At 43.7% G+C, this 13,850-nt stretch overlaps 1 pseudogene; it reads right to left on the minus strand.

Annotated features, from left to right (window-relative positions):
- The window catches only part of LOC109234899, a 40,677-nt pseudogene that overhangs the window by 22,163 nt on the left and 4,664 nt on the right, over nucleotides 1–13,850 (minus strand).

The following is a 13,850-nucleotide window of genomic DNA, read 5'->3' on the forward strand; positions in this document are numbered from 1 at the left end:
GATGCTTTGTCCTGGTACATTAGCCAGGATCCCAAGAAATGGATCAATTGGGTAGGTATGGCATCAGATTTCATGGACCGATTCAGGTTCAACACAGAAAATGCACCCGATGTTTTCTACATCCAGAATCTCAAGAAGAAACCCACTGAGACTTTCCGCGAGTACGCTACCCGTTGGAGGTCGGAAGCGGCCAAGGTTAGGCCATCTTTGGACGAAGAACAGATGAACAAGTTCTTCGTTAGGGCACACGACCCGCAGTATTATGAAAGGTTGATGGTTATTGAAAACCACAAATTCTCTGATATCATTAAACTTTGGGAAAGAATTGAGGAAGGCATCAAAAGCGGGATGTTAACAAATTTTGAGGTGTTGCAAACCACAAATAAGGCATTGCAATCCGGCGGCATATCAAAGAAGAAAGACGTTGGGGCAGTAATGGTGGCTCAGGGCCCAAAATCTCCACTTACCTATCGAACGCCTCCACCCACATATCAACCATCATCTCCCAGATATTCCCAACCAGCCACTATCTATCATACCTATAACTCCCAACCATCCCATTTCCAATCACTTCCAACCCGCCAAAATTATCTAAGACCAAGACCCAATTTTGACCGCAAGCCCCCAAACAGTACACCGCCATTGCTGAGCCTATCGACCAGTTGTATGAGAGGCTGAATGCCTCGGGTTATGTTACTCCTATTCCCGCTGTGGCATTAGAAAATCCATCCCAATGGGTCAATCCTAACAAAACTTGTGCGTACCGTTCCAGTATGAAGGGACATACCACTAACGAATATCGAGCATTAAAAGACAAAATCCAGACGTTGATTGACAACAAGGTTATACAGGAAAAGGAGGCTGCACCCAATGTTCGCAACAACCCTCTCCCTGATCATAGAGGTGGTGGAATACATGTGATAGAAACGAACGAAGAATGGGACCCTGAGGGGTCGATTGGGCTTATTCGGGAAGGTGATGACTTCAAACCCTCAGTCACACTTACCCCTATTGTGGTATAGACTCAGTCACCAATCGAGATTGAGGTAGCCACATCAGTTCCATTTGAGGTAGAGGTGGCTCCACACACGGTCACCCCTGTTCCGTTTGAAGTAGAAGTGGTCACACCGTTCACAATGATAGTATCAACCACACCTCCTTTCCACTCAAAAGTGATACCTTGGGACTATGTTGCCGAAGCTAGACGCAAAGGAAAGGCAAAGATGGAGGAATCCGATGCCGCACAAGAAATGACCAGGACCGGGAAAATCTATACACCTGAGCACCTGGGAGGACCAAGTAAGGATGCCACTACCAAGCAGCCTGTCATTGAAACAGGACCAGATGACCTGTGGAGGAAAGTGCAAGCAAAGGAGTATTCCTTCATTGATCATTTGAACAAAACCCCAGCTCAGATATCCATCCTGTCACTGTTACAAAATTTAGAAGCACACAAAAATGCTTTGATGAAAGTGTTGAGCGAAGCCTACGTGCCCAATAATATCACCAGCAGAGAGATGTCTAATATGGTAGGACAGGTGTTAGAAAGTCACAGAATCACTTTCCACGAGGATGAATTACCACCCGAGGGTCTGAACCACTACAGGGCACTGCACATTACAGTACGATGCGAAGACTACTTCATTGCGAGGGTCTTGGTTGATGGAGGTTCAAGCCTCAATATTTGTCCGCTGGACGCTCTGAAAAGATTGGACAAAGGTTTTCATGAAATACGGACAGGAAGCATGAATGTGAAAGCTTTTGATGGGTCTCAAAAGGCCACAATCGGGGAAATCAAGCTGTGTTTGCAGATGGGGCCAACTTGGTTCGACGTCGAGTTTCACGTGCTCGACATACCGGCCTCATACAATCTTCTATTAGGCCGACTATGGATCCATGCCGCTGGGGCTGTGGCATCCACACTACACCAAGCCGTAAAGTTCGAATGGAATCGTCAGGAGGTGATCATTCACGAAGATGGGACTAACCCCATTTACACCAGTCAAACCATCCCAGTTATTGGAAATAGGAGAAGGCTAGGAGGGGAAACCTATCATCACATTGAACATGTCAACACCGTCGAGAAGGATAAATGGTGGAGCAGTAAAATAGAAAGCATACGAGCATGGTCTGGGTATGAACCCGGCAAAGGGCTTGGGAAGAATCTTTAAGGTATCACTAAGCCAATACAGTTGAAGGGTCATGGTACTACCTTTGGGCTCGGATATCGATACACATGGCAAGAGTATAATGATTGGTCGCCTCCATGGCGCGGACCATACTACCCTCTTGAACAACCAGTGCCACGTCTGGATCAAGCCTTTCACCAAGCTGATACAATATGGGGAACTACGGAAGAGGAAGCATTAGCAGGGTTGAAGAATCTATTCTTGGAAGACGAAGACATGGACTGCAGTGCAATAATTGAGGAGGAGGAGGAAGAAGGCCTCACTATTCAGGTTGTGGAGAAAGGAGTTGTTCTAAAAAACTGGACCGCCACACTATCCCCGGCCCGCCGAGTCCCTGGGTAGCTTGGCAGATTTTATTTCTATAGCCATTCTAGACATTTAAAATTTTCAGTAACTTTGTTTTTAAAGACTTGTTTTGTTTCAAAATAAATGCTCAATTCATCGAGTCGTATTAGCCTGGATGTTGTTTAATTTTTATCAGATGCATTTGCTCTTTATTATTCATTACTATTTTCTACACTTTTCTTTCTACAGCGTTATTATTACTTTTCTTGATGAACCGGTGACTGTGACATGTAATGAGGCAACGCAACATGAGGATAGTGATTCGGATGAAGAAGACGAGATACCCGAGGAAGTTGTCAGGGAGGTGGAAAACTTTGAGGATAAGCCTAAGTCCAATCTGGACGAAACCGAAGCAGTAAACCTGGGGGACGCCGAGATCGTCAAAGAGACTCGCATCAGCATTCACTTATCACCAACAGAGAAGGAAGAGTGCATCCACTTCCTAAAAGAATATGAGAACATTTTCGCATGGTCATATGATGACATGACAGGTTTGAGCACGTCCATAGTGGCTCACAAGTTACCTACTAATCCCATGTGTCCGCCGGTAAAGCAGAAACTCAGAAAGTTCAAACCAGACATGAGCCTGAAAATCAAGGAGGAAGTTACCAAGCAGATCAAAGCCAAGGTTCTCAGGGTGGTTGAGTACCCAACTTGGTTAGCCAACGTTGTACCAGTTCCGAAGAAAGATGGGAAAATCAGAGTATGTCTTGACTATCGGGATTTAAACAGAGCAAGTCCCAAGGACGATTTTCAACTGCCAAACATACACATCCTGATCGATAATTGCGCCAAACATGAACTCCAATCTTTTGTAGATTGCTTCGCGGGTTATCACCAGATCTGGATGGACTTTATCAGAACAGAATGTCCAGAGCTTTCAACAAAAGGGTCAAACCAAGGCAATTTGCACCAGGACAGCTGGTGCTGAAGAAGATCTTCCCACATCAAGATGAAGCCAAAAGGAAATTCTCTCCCAATTGGCAAGGTCCGGACATGGTTCATAGGGTGCTGACAGGAGGAGCACTCATACTTGCAGAAATGGACGGAGAAATCTGGCCAAAACCAATCAAACAGACGCAGTCAAGAGATACTATGCTTAGATTATTTTGCATTTCCTCATCTGATGTAATTGAACTACGCTTCACCTGATTCCCGTTTAAGAGGGGATACGTAGGCAGCCTTATGGGTTCGATCATATCATAATAAAATTTCCATTTTCCCCAAGGTCAAAAACTGGGGCAGAATTTTGAGGAGGACCCTCAAAATTCCGGAGCAAGTCCAACCAACGTCAACATGTGTCAGACGGTCAGAAATCAGTTAAGAAACAAGGACATTATCCACAAACGGTCAAAAGATCATCTACCAAACTGGGGCGGAATTTTGAGGAGGGCCCTCAAAATTCCAACATAAGAGAGCTGCAATGCCTTTGATATGTGTTACAGTCACTAGTTCATCTAAAATTACTTAATGTATCAATATATTTCTAGAATAACTCCATTTTTATCAACAATTGCATATTTTTCGAAAACTCTATTTCCATAACAGTCAGGTATTACCCAGGGGAACTCGAAAAGGCTTTCAGAATGGAGCAAAGCAAGGCCAGCTGACAGAAGCACGAACCAACCCCCCCCCCCCCACACACACACACACACACACACAAACTTATTATTTCTTAGAACGCAGTACATCGTAGACGAGACAAGTACGCCGTCCGACTAATGTAACTACGACGTAGNGTAGCAAGATCACTATCAATCGGACCGTCAGACACCGAATATATCTCCAGCTAAGACATATGCTACTCTTATTTGCTACCCGCCCTTTGCACGGGACTAAGCCCTGTCCCGCATACCTGCATGAGGCTAATCCCTGCCTCCCCATTTGCATGAGGCTAATCTTTGCCTCCCCATTTGCATGAGGCTAATCCTTGCCTCCCTGACTTGCATGAGGCTAATCCCTGCCTCCCTATCTTGCATGAGGCTAATCCTTGCCTCCATATTTGCCTGAGGCTAATCCCTGCCTCCCTATCTTGCATGAGGCTAATCCTTGCCTCCATATTTACATGAGGCTAATCCTTGCCTCCATACCTGCATGAGGCTAATCCTTGCCTCCCTATTTGTATAAGGCTAATCTCTACCTTCCCATCTGCATGAGGCTAATCCCTGCCTCCCTAATCGCATGAGGCTAATCCTTGACTCCCTCGCTTGCATGAGGCTAATCCCTGCCTCCCTATCTGCATGAGGCTAATCCTTGCCTCCCCCGCTTGCATGAGGCTAATCCTTGCCTCCCTACCTGCATGAGGCTAATCCTTGCCTCCCTCTTTGCATAAGGCCAATATCCGCCTTCCCATCTGCATGAGGCTAATCCCTGCCTCCCAAATCGCATGAGGCAAATCCTTGCCTCCCCCGCTTGCATGAGGCTAATCCCTGCCTCCCTAATCGCATGAGGCAAATCCTTGCCTCCCCCGCTTGCATGAGGCTAATCCTTGCCTCCTGATAATCGACTTAAAGTATGTATATTTTGATATATATCGCCTCACATTTTGCTCTTGTTTCGATGATTTGAGATGATTAATATGATGATTTGTGCTAAATTATGGTATTTCTATGTGTAGGAATCATTAGGATGCAATTTGGGACTAAAGGGCGCGAATTGGAGCGAAATTGGAGCAAAAAGGCAAAAAGTCAATTTTGAGGGCCACAGCCAGCGTGGGGCGCTGGCTGTGGCGCAGTTTCCAGTAGGCCAATGTTTTGAGCGCCAGGGACAGCGCCTCACGCTACCCTGGATACTCGGAACGTGAAAGTGTCCTATTCCGACTTGGACTCGGTTATTTTCACTCCAAGACGCCTCCAATTGATATAAAAGCCATCCTAAAACCTACTTTGAGGGGGGAACGTGATTTTGGAGAGAAAACAAAGGAGCAAAACACTTGGAAGCATGGATTTGAGCAATTCTTCCATCCCTTTTCTATTACTCATTGATTTTATGTTTGAAAACATTATTTTCGATGATTGTACGAACATGAGTGGCTAAGAACCCTATTGTTCTAGGGTCATGGGTGAAACATGAATGTTGTTGTTTGAAGTTTAATTTGACGAAGTTGATTTTATCATATTGGGTTGTTTATTTAATTCTTTTTTTAATTATTTTACTGAGTAGCTAACAGTGAAATACTATCTACGAATTTAGAGTTGAACTCAAAAGTGGGAACTCTAGATTGCATATAGAATTAAATAGAGCAAGTTCTTGAACCCGGGCATCGGGGAACGGATACGCAATTAGGATAGACATATACTTAATTGCCTTGCTTGGTTGAAATACAGGAATTGTAAATGCATTCTTGTTAATCTTAATTTCATAGACATATAGGCATTAAGTTAACTTGAATAGGCGAGTAAGGACTCGACAGATTCTTATGAGTAATATCAACCCTGTCAATAACCAATCCAGATAAATCGATTAGTTATTTTAAGCCAAGAATGCAACATGATTGTTAGCTAACCCGTGACCCTGTAATATTCTCTCCTACTAATTGTTATTCGAAATGGCTATTTGTTTTGGTTGATTTCTAGTTAATTCACTGCTTGATAATTTTAGTCAGTAAATTAGTCACTTCCATATTTTGTGATAAATCTCTTGAATTGATAATTTAATTAAGTTTAAATCAGTCAAAAGTTAGTCATAAGTCTTCGTGGGAACGATACTCTACTCAATACTCTATTACTTGACGATCGCGTGCACTTGCGTGAGTGTTTTTGGTCGTAAGTTTTTGGCGCCGTTGCCAGGGACTTAAAAATTAGCTACTTGACTGAATTGAGCTTTTATTAGTTATTTATTCAAGTTTTAATTTTCAGTTTACCTTGTTTGTGTTAACACAGGCTCTTCTCTTGAATGCGGAGGAGTAGAAGCGCAAACAATCTCCTTCCTCTTGATCCTGAAATTGAACGAACACTTCACAGAGTGAGGAGGGAAGTCGAAGCTAGAACTAGAATAGAAGGAGAGTTGGACATCGTAGTTCAACCACAGCCAATAGAGATGGCAGGTAACGAAGAGCATGCGGTGATTGAAGCCGCAAGGCCCAGTCTTGCTAATATGACTCAGGCTATTGTGAAGCCTGATATCACAGGGCATTTTGAACTCAAACAATACATGGTGCAGCTGATTCAGTCCACAGGGCAATATGTGGGTCTATCTCATGAAGACTCGCAGAGGCACATTCAGAATTTCTTGGAAATTACGGACACTTACAACTATCCGAACGTTTCCAAGGACTATGTCAGGCTGACACTTTTCCCCTTTTCACTACTCGGGGAAGCTAAGGAATGGTTGCAAAAGGAACCCGCGAACTCAATCCGCACTTGGGATGATCTAGCAAGGAAATTCTTAATCAAGTTTTTCCCCACTAAGAAGACAAAGTCATTGAGGAGTCAGATTCTTGGGTTCGAACAACGGGATGGAGAGACACTTCGTCAAGCATGGGAAAGATACAAGAAGCTACTCAGAGACTGCCCACATCATTGTCAGACTGATGAGGTATTGGGTCACACTTTTGTTGATGGGCTAGATGATGCATCAAAGATGAATCTTGATTCAGCTTGTGGGGGTAGTTGCATGGCTAAACCGTACAGTGAAATCCAACTCTTGCTAAATAACTTCACTGCTCATGATCATAATTGGCAAGGTGATGGTGATTCACAAAGGGCAATTAAACAGAAAGCAACCGGGTTGATTGAGCTTGATGACTTTTTAACCATGAGAGACGATATAGCAAAATTGGCAAATCAGATGAATAGAATGACAATGCAACAAACACAACCGATGCAACATGTACAACAAATGTCTAGCTGCTGCGAACTATGTGGCGACAATCATATGAGTGACATGTGCCCCACGAATCCTGAATACATATACTATGTGGGGCAACAGAGTAGAGGTCCAATGAATCAGCATGCACAATATGGGAACACTTACAATCCAAATTGGAAGAATCATCCCAACTTCTCATGGGGTGGAAATCAGCCGAATCAGAATCATTATAGACCCCAAGGAAATTTCAATCAACCTCAGAAGCCACCCCAAAAAATGAAAGAGAGTACAAATGATTTGCTGAAGAAGTTGTTGCTTGACAATCAACAACTCATGACCGATTTCAGAAATCTTGAGAGGCAAATGGGGCAGTTAGCAACAAATCAAAATACTAGACCTGCAGGCGCTCTCCCTAGTGATATAGAGAAGAACCCTCAAGTTAATGCAGTTACACTCAGAAACGGGAGGGAACTAGAGGAAGTGCCAAAAAAGAGAAAAGACAAGCCCATACTTGAGGGGGAGTTGATTCCTAAGGCGACACACGAATCAAAGAAAAAGGATGCAACTTCAGAGTCAGTGGAGGCTGCAAGGCCACTGCCACCGTTCCCCCAGAGATTGCAGAAAAAGAATGATGATTGCATGATCAGCAAATTTCTCTCTATGTTGAGCCAGGTTCAATTAAATATTCCACTGGTGGATGTACTTCGTGAAATTCCAAAGTATGCTAAGTACATAAAAGATATAGTGGCTCACAAGAGAAGATTGACTGAATTTGAGACAGTTGCACTTACTGAAGAGTGCACTTCAAGGGTCCAAAACAAGCTCCCTCAAAAGCTTAAGGATCCTGGCAGCTTCACCATCCCTATACGAATTGGTAATATTGATGTGGGTCGTGCTCTTTGCGATTTGGGGGCGAGCACAAATTTGATGCCCTTATCCTTGTTCAAGCAATTGGGTCTGGGAGCTCCAAGACCAACTACTGTGATGTTACAGCTGGCTGATAGGTCTATAGCACACCCTGAAGGAGTGATTGAAGATGTATTGCTGCAAATTGGGAAGTTCATATTCCCTGCGGACTTCATTATACTAGATTATGAGGCTGACGAACTGGTTCCAATCACATTGGGGCGACCTCTATTGGCTACTGGTGATGCAATTATTAAAGTGAGAGAAGGAAAAATGATTTTGAGAGTGGATGACGAGGAAGCAGCATTTAATGTCTACAAAGCAATCCAACTTCCCAGCCACTATGAGGAGCTCTTGATGATATCTATTGTGGAGGTGGACGAGCAACTCCTTGACACGAGTGTATATCTAGACGATTATCTAGAGAAAGCACTTATGTTGTTCGATAGCTTGGAGATTAATGAGGAGGATAAGGAGATGATGCATATCCTAGATGCATCATGTGCTTACATACAGGGGACACACCCCTTTGAGCCCCTAAATAGGCCAAGTGGACCTCCTCAAAAGTCGTCAATTGAGGAAGCTCCAAAATTGGAGCTCAAATCCCTGCCTCCTCACCTTTAATATGCTTATCTGGGCAGTTCTAACACTTTACCTATTATTGTTTCTTCTGACTTGTCTAAATTGCAGGAAGAAAAGCTGTTGAGAGTACTACGTGAGCACAAGCGAGCAATTGGGTGGACAATGTCTGACATTAGAGGCATTAGTCCAGCTTTCTGCATGCATAAAATTCTCATGGAGAACGGACACAAGCCAAGTGTAGAGCAACAACGCCGACTAAATCCAATCATGAAAGAAGTGGTAAGAAAAGAAGTGATTAAGTGGCTTGATGCAGGTATTGTATTTCCAATCTCTGATAGCAAATGGGTAAGCCCTGTCCAATGTGTACCTAAGAAAAGGGGGATGACTGTAGTGGTTAATGAAAATAATGACTTGATTCCCACAAGAACTGTCACTGGGTGGAGAATTTGCATAGATTAAAGAAAATTGAACAATGCCACCCGCAAGGACCACTTTCCCCTCCCCTTTATTGACCAAATGCTTGATCGATTAGCTGGCCAGGAATACTACTATTTCTTAGATGGTTATTCAGGGTATAACCAGATTGTTATAGCCCCAGATGACCAAGAGAAAACCACATTTACGTGTCCCTATGGCACGAATGCCCTTTGGTCTCTGTAATGCACCTGCGACTTTTCAAAGGTGCATGATGGCTATTTTTACTGACATGGTTGAAAGATTTGTGGAAGTGTTCATGGATGATTTTTCTGTGTTTGGGTGTTCTTTTGATAATTGCTTGATGAATCTTGATAAAGTGCTTGCTAGGTGTGAAGAGACGAACTTGATTCTAAACTGGGAGAAGTGCCATTTCATGGTACGTGAAGGTATAGTCCTGGGGCACAAAGTGTCCAAAAGCGGTTTGCAGGTGGACAAAGCGAAGGTGGAGGCGATTGAAAAACTGCCCCCACCGACATCAGTCAAGGGCATTCGCAGTTTCTTGGGCCATGCAGGTTTTTATCATCGTTTCATTAAAGATTATTCGAAAATTTCTTCTCCCTTCTGCAGGCTTCTTGAGAAAGATGTCTCCTTCAAATTTGATGATGCCTGTCTGAAAGCATTTGAGGAGCTGAAGGGAAGGTTAGTGACTGCACCAATTATCATTGCTCCGGATTGGGAGCAGCCATTTGAGTTGATGTGCGATGCGAGTGGCATAGCTATTGGAGCTGTTTTGGGGCAAAGGAGAAATAAAATCTTTCACTCCATCTACTATGCGAGCAAAACTCTGAATCCAGCCCAGATGAACTACACAGTTACTGAAAAAGAGTTGCTTGCAGTGGTGTGGGCGTTTGACAAGTTCAGATCCTATCTAGTGGGGACCAAAGTCATCGTCTGCACAGATCATTCAGCTATCAGATACTTGTTTGAGAAGAAAGACGCCAAGCCGAGGCTGATTCGTTGGGTCCTCCTCTTGCAAGAGTTTGACTTAGAGATCCGAGATCGAAAAGGGACAGAGAATCAAGTGGCTGATCACTTGTCCAGATTAGAAAATTGGAGCCATGTAGCTGAAGGAGGGTCAATCAAAGAAACATTTCCTGATGAGAAGTTATTGGCAATTACCTCAAGTGATGCCCCGTGGTATGCAGATTATGTGAATTTTATTGCAAGTGGGGTGACACCACCAGAATTGACACCCGATAATAGAAGAAGGTTCCTACATGATGTGAGGCTCTACATGTGGGATGAGCCATTCTTATACAGGCTATGTGCAGATCAGTTGGTGCGAAGATGTGTTCCTGAGGAAGAGATGAATGCAATACTGCATGACTGTCACGCTTCGCCATACGGAGGTCATCACGGTGGGGATAGAACCGCCCAAAAAATTCTACAATCAGGTTTCTATTGGCCAAAATTGTTTAAGGATGCACATGCCTTTGTTAAAAAGTGCGACAGATGCCAAAGAACCGGAACAATCACGAAGAAGCACGAGATGCTGCTGAAAAATATTCTGGTAGTGGAGCTTTTTGATGCATGGGGGATTGATTTCATGGGACCGTTCCCATACTCTAATGGTCACAAGTACATCTTGGTGGCGGTCGACTATGTTTCTAAGTGGGTGGAGGCCATTGCTCTTCTCACTAATGATGCAAAGGTTGTGGTAAGCTTTGTAAAGAAGCACATCTTCACATGCTTTGGAACTCCAAGAGTGTTGATAAGTGACGGAGGAACTCACTTCTGCAACAAATTGCTGAATAATGTTCTTGCAAAGTATGGAGTTAAGCACAAGGTTTCCACTGCCTATCACCCCCAAACGAGTGGTCAAGTGGAAGTTTCAAACAGAGAGGTAAAGCAGATTCTGGAGAAAACAGTAAGTGGAAATAGAAAGGACTGGGCCGGGAAGCTAGATGATGCATTATGGGCATATCGAACTGCATACAAGACTCCCATATGTACTTCTCCGTATAAATTAGTTTATGGGAAGGCGTGTCACTTGCCCGTCGAGCTTGAACACAAAGCCTATTGGGCAATTAAAAAGCTGAATATGGATATGGACTTAGCTGGTGAGAAGAGGTTGCTGCAACTCAACGAGCTTGATGAGTTTCGATTGCACACATACGAAAATGCCAAATTGTATAGAGAAAAGACTAAGAGGTGGCATGACAAACACATCCAACATCGAGAGTTTGAGCCGGGGCAAGAAGTTCTTTTGTTCAATTCGAGGTTGAAGCTTTTCCCCTGAAAGCTTAAGTCTCGTTGGGCAGGTCCTTTTGTTGTGGTAAGTGTGAGGGCTCATGGAGCTGCGGAATTGCGTGATACGAGCTCGAGTGGTACCTTCTTGGTAAATGGCCAGAGAATAAAATATTATTGGGGTGGTGACATTGCACGTCACAAGACCTCGGTGGACTTGGCCGATGCTTAAAAATGTGTTGATTCGTGCCGCGACGTTAAATCAGGCGCTCATTGGGAGGCAACCCAATTTTTACTGTTTTCGTAGCGTAGTTTTTTTTTTCTCTTATTTAAAGTAGACTAACATTTTTGTTTTGTTATAGTTGTATAAAATATTAGGTGGGGATGGTGGGGTGTGTGTGAATTATGTATTGAGGGCTCGGGTAGTAAAAAAAAAAAATCAGCCCCAGCGCCCCATGCTGGCTGGGGCGCACTTTACAGTAGCCTAAAATTTCCATCGCCAGCCCCAGCGTGGGGCGCTGGGCTGGCCGGTCCAGGTATTTTTTATTTTTTTTCTTTTTCGTTTCTTATTTAATTAAATCTCAAACCCAAATAACCCAACCCAATTGCCCATATACACTCACAACCTAACCCATACCCAATACCCAAACCCTTTTCCAAACTAAATTAAAACAACAAAAACTCAAAAATACCTCACCTCTCTCAAACGACTCCCTCTGTTTCTCCATCGACTGCCCGTTTTTTTCTCTCTCTCTCTCTCTCAAATTCTTCACTTTCTCTTGCTCAAGTTACTCTCAAGCCTCAAAGGTATGTTCCTCTTGTTCTCTTTTCTTGTATTTTGAATTTTTTTTAGTGTAAGTTTAGTCTTCTTTCTCAAACAACCCCAAAATCCCAAAGTTTGCATTGATATATCTTGTTGAATATGGTGGTCTTAAGATGCACGAAAATTTGGTGCAAGAATTTGGTTGTGAATGTGCTTGAAGTTGTAAACTATAATTCCCTCTATTTCATGTAAATTTGGGAGGTCCACCTTGTTCCACCGTTGTTGAAATAAGAGAGCAAAATTGATGCCCACAAGGTGTTTGCTAAAATGCCTAAGAGAGTAAATTTGAACACCGGTGAAGTCTAAGTAGCCGAGTGTAGTGGTATTTGAGTTTGGGCGAAGTGTGGGGTCTTTGGAGGTATTGTATGTTGTTGTAAACGTTTGCATATCATAGTTAGTGTACTAACTTAGCGTAGTAATGTAGACCTTAGCTTTGTTATGCTTGCACCATAGTTAAGTTACGGGCATGTTAGACTACTTGAATTGAATGGCATAGGGAATTCTTGAGTACCTATAGCCTTGTGATGACACATTGATGCATGATTGAGTCAATATTGTGATTCGATTATGCATAGCCTTCAGTTTTAAGTGTGGGGTCCTCTTTGCCCCTCACAATGACCTTAGGCGAAAAATTTCTTGATTCACTCTCATCTTTGTGTTTGTCATGTGTAGGTTGCTATGGCTCGTGACAGTGCCGCTAAAGGAAAAAGGGGTGGGGAAGTCCTCCACTACCGCTCCCCCGCCAAAGAAACGCAAGCAATGTGAGAGCTCTTCCCGACAAGCCAAGGGAAAGCAAGTGGCTAGCGGGTCTACGAAGCAATCACGGCCTCGGTTGGAATTTGTAGATGATGACGCCAAGAAATGGCATGATACTTTTGTTCCATACGGGAGATATGTGTCTGAGATGGGGATAAATGTAAAGGCTTTAGAACGAAGCTTCCCCGATGTACTTGCTACATTGATCGACAAGAAGATGGGTAAGTTCCTTGAATGTCCAGGCCCGACAAATCTCAGCATGGTCCGAGAACTATATGCAAACTGGAGCACGAGAGATGATGAGTCGATGCGTCAGAGGAAAAGACCATTCCAAATGCATAGGGAGGCTTTGTGTCGTTTTTTAGGAGTTGATAACCCGAACCTGCGAAGGCTTATAAAGTTTGTCAAAAGCCCACGCTACCAAGCAATACGTCACACACTTTGTGGCGTTGATTCCAACGCAACATGGACGCGGACTAAGGGAGATGTTCACCTTGAAATGCTTACGTTTGACTTCAACAAGACGGCTAAAGTTTGGCAGAACTTTGTGCAAGCTAGACTAATGCCTGTGGAGCATAATAGTGAGTGCACTCGAGCTCGAGTGTGCTTAATCTACTTTTTGATGACCGGGCGCCCCATAAATGTAGGTGAGCTCATGCTTGGGGAGATGGCTCGCACCCGTTTGGAGGGAGGATCAAGAGGTTCTTTTATGGCAACATCCTAACACAGTACATGCTATCTTTTGGAGTACCGGAATACCCAGGCTATGATGAGGT

This window comes from Nicotiana attenuata, chromosome 11, assembly GCF_001879085.1.
Source record: "Nicotiana attenuata strain UT chromosome 11, NIATTr2, whole genome shotgun sequence".
Lineage (NCBI taxonomy): Eukaryota > Viridiplantae > Streptophyta > Magnoliopsida > Solanales > Solanaceae > Nicotiana > Nicotiana attenuata.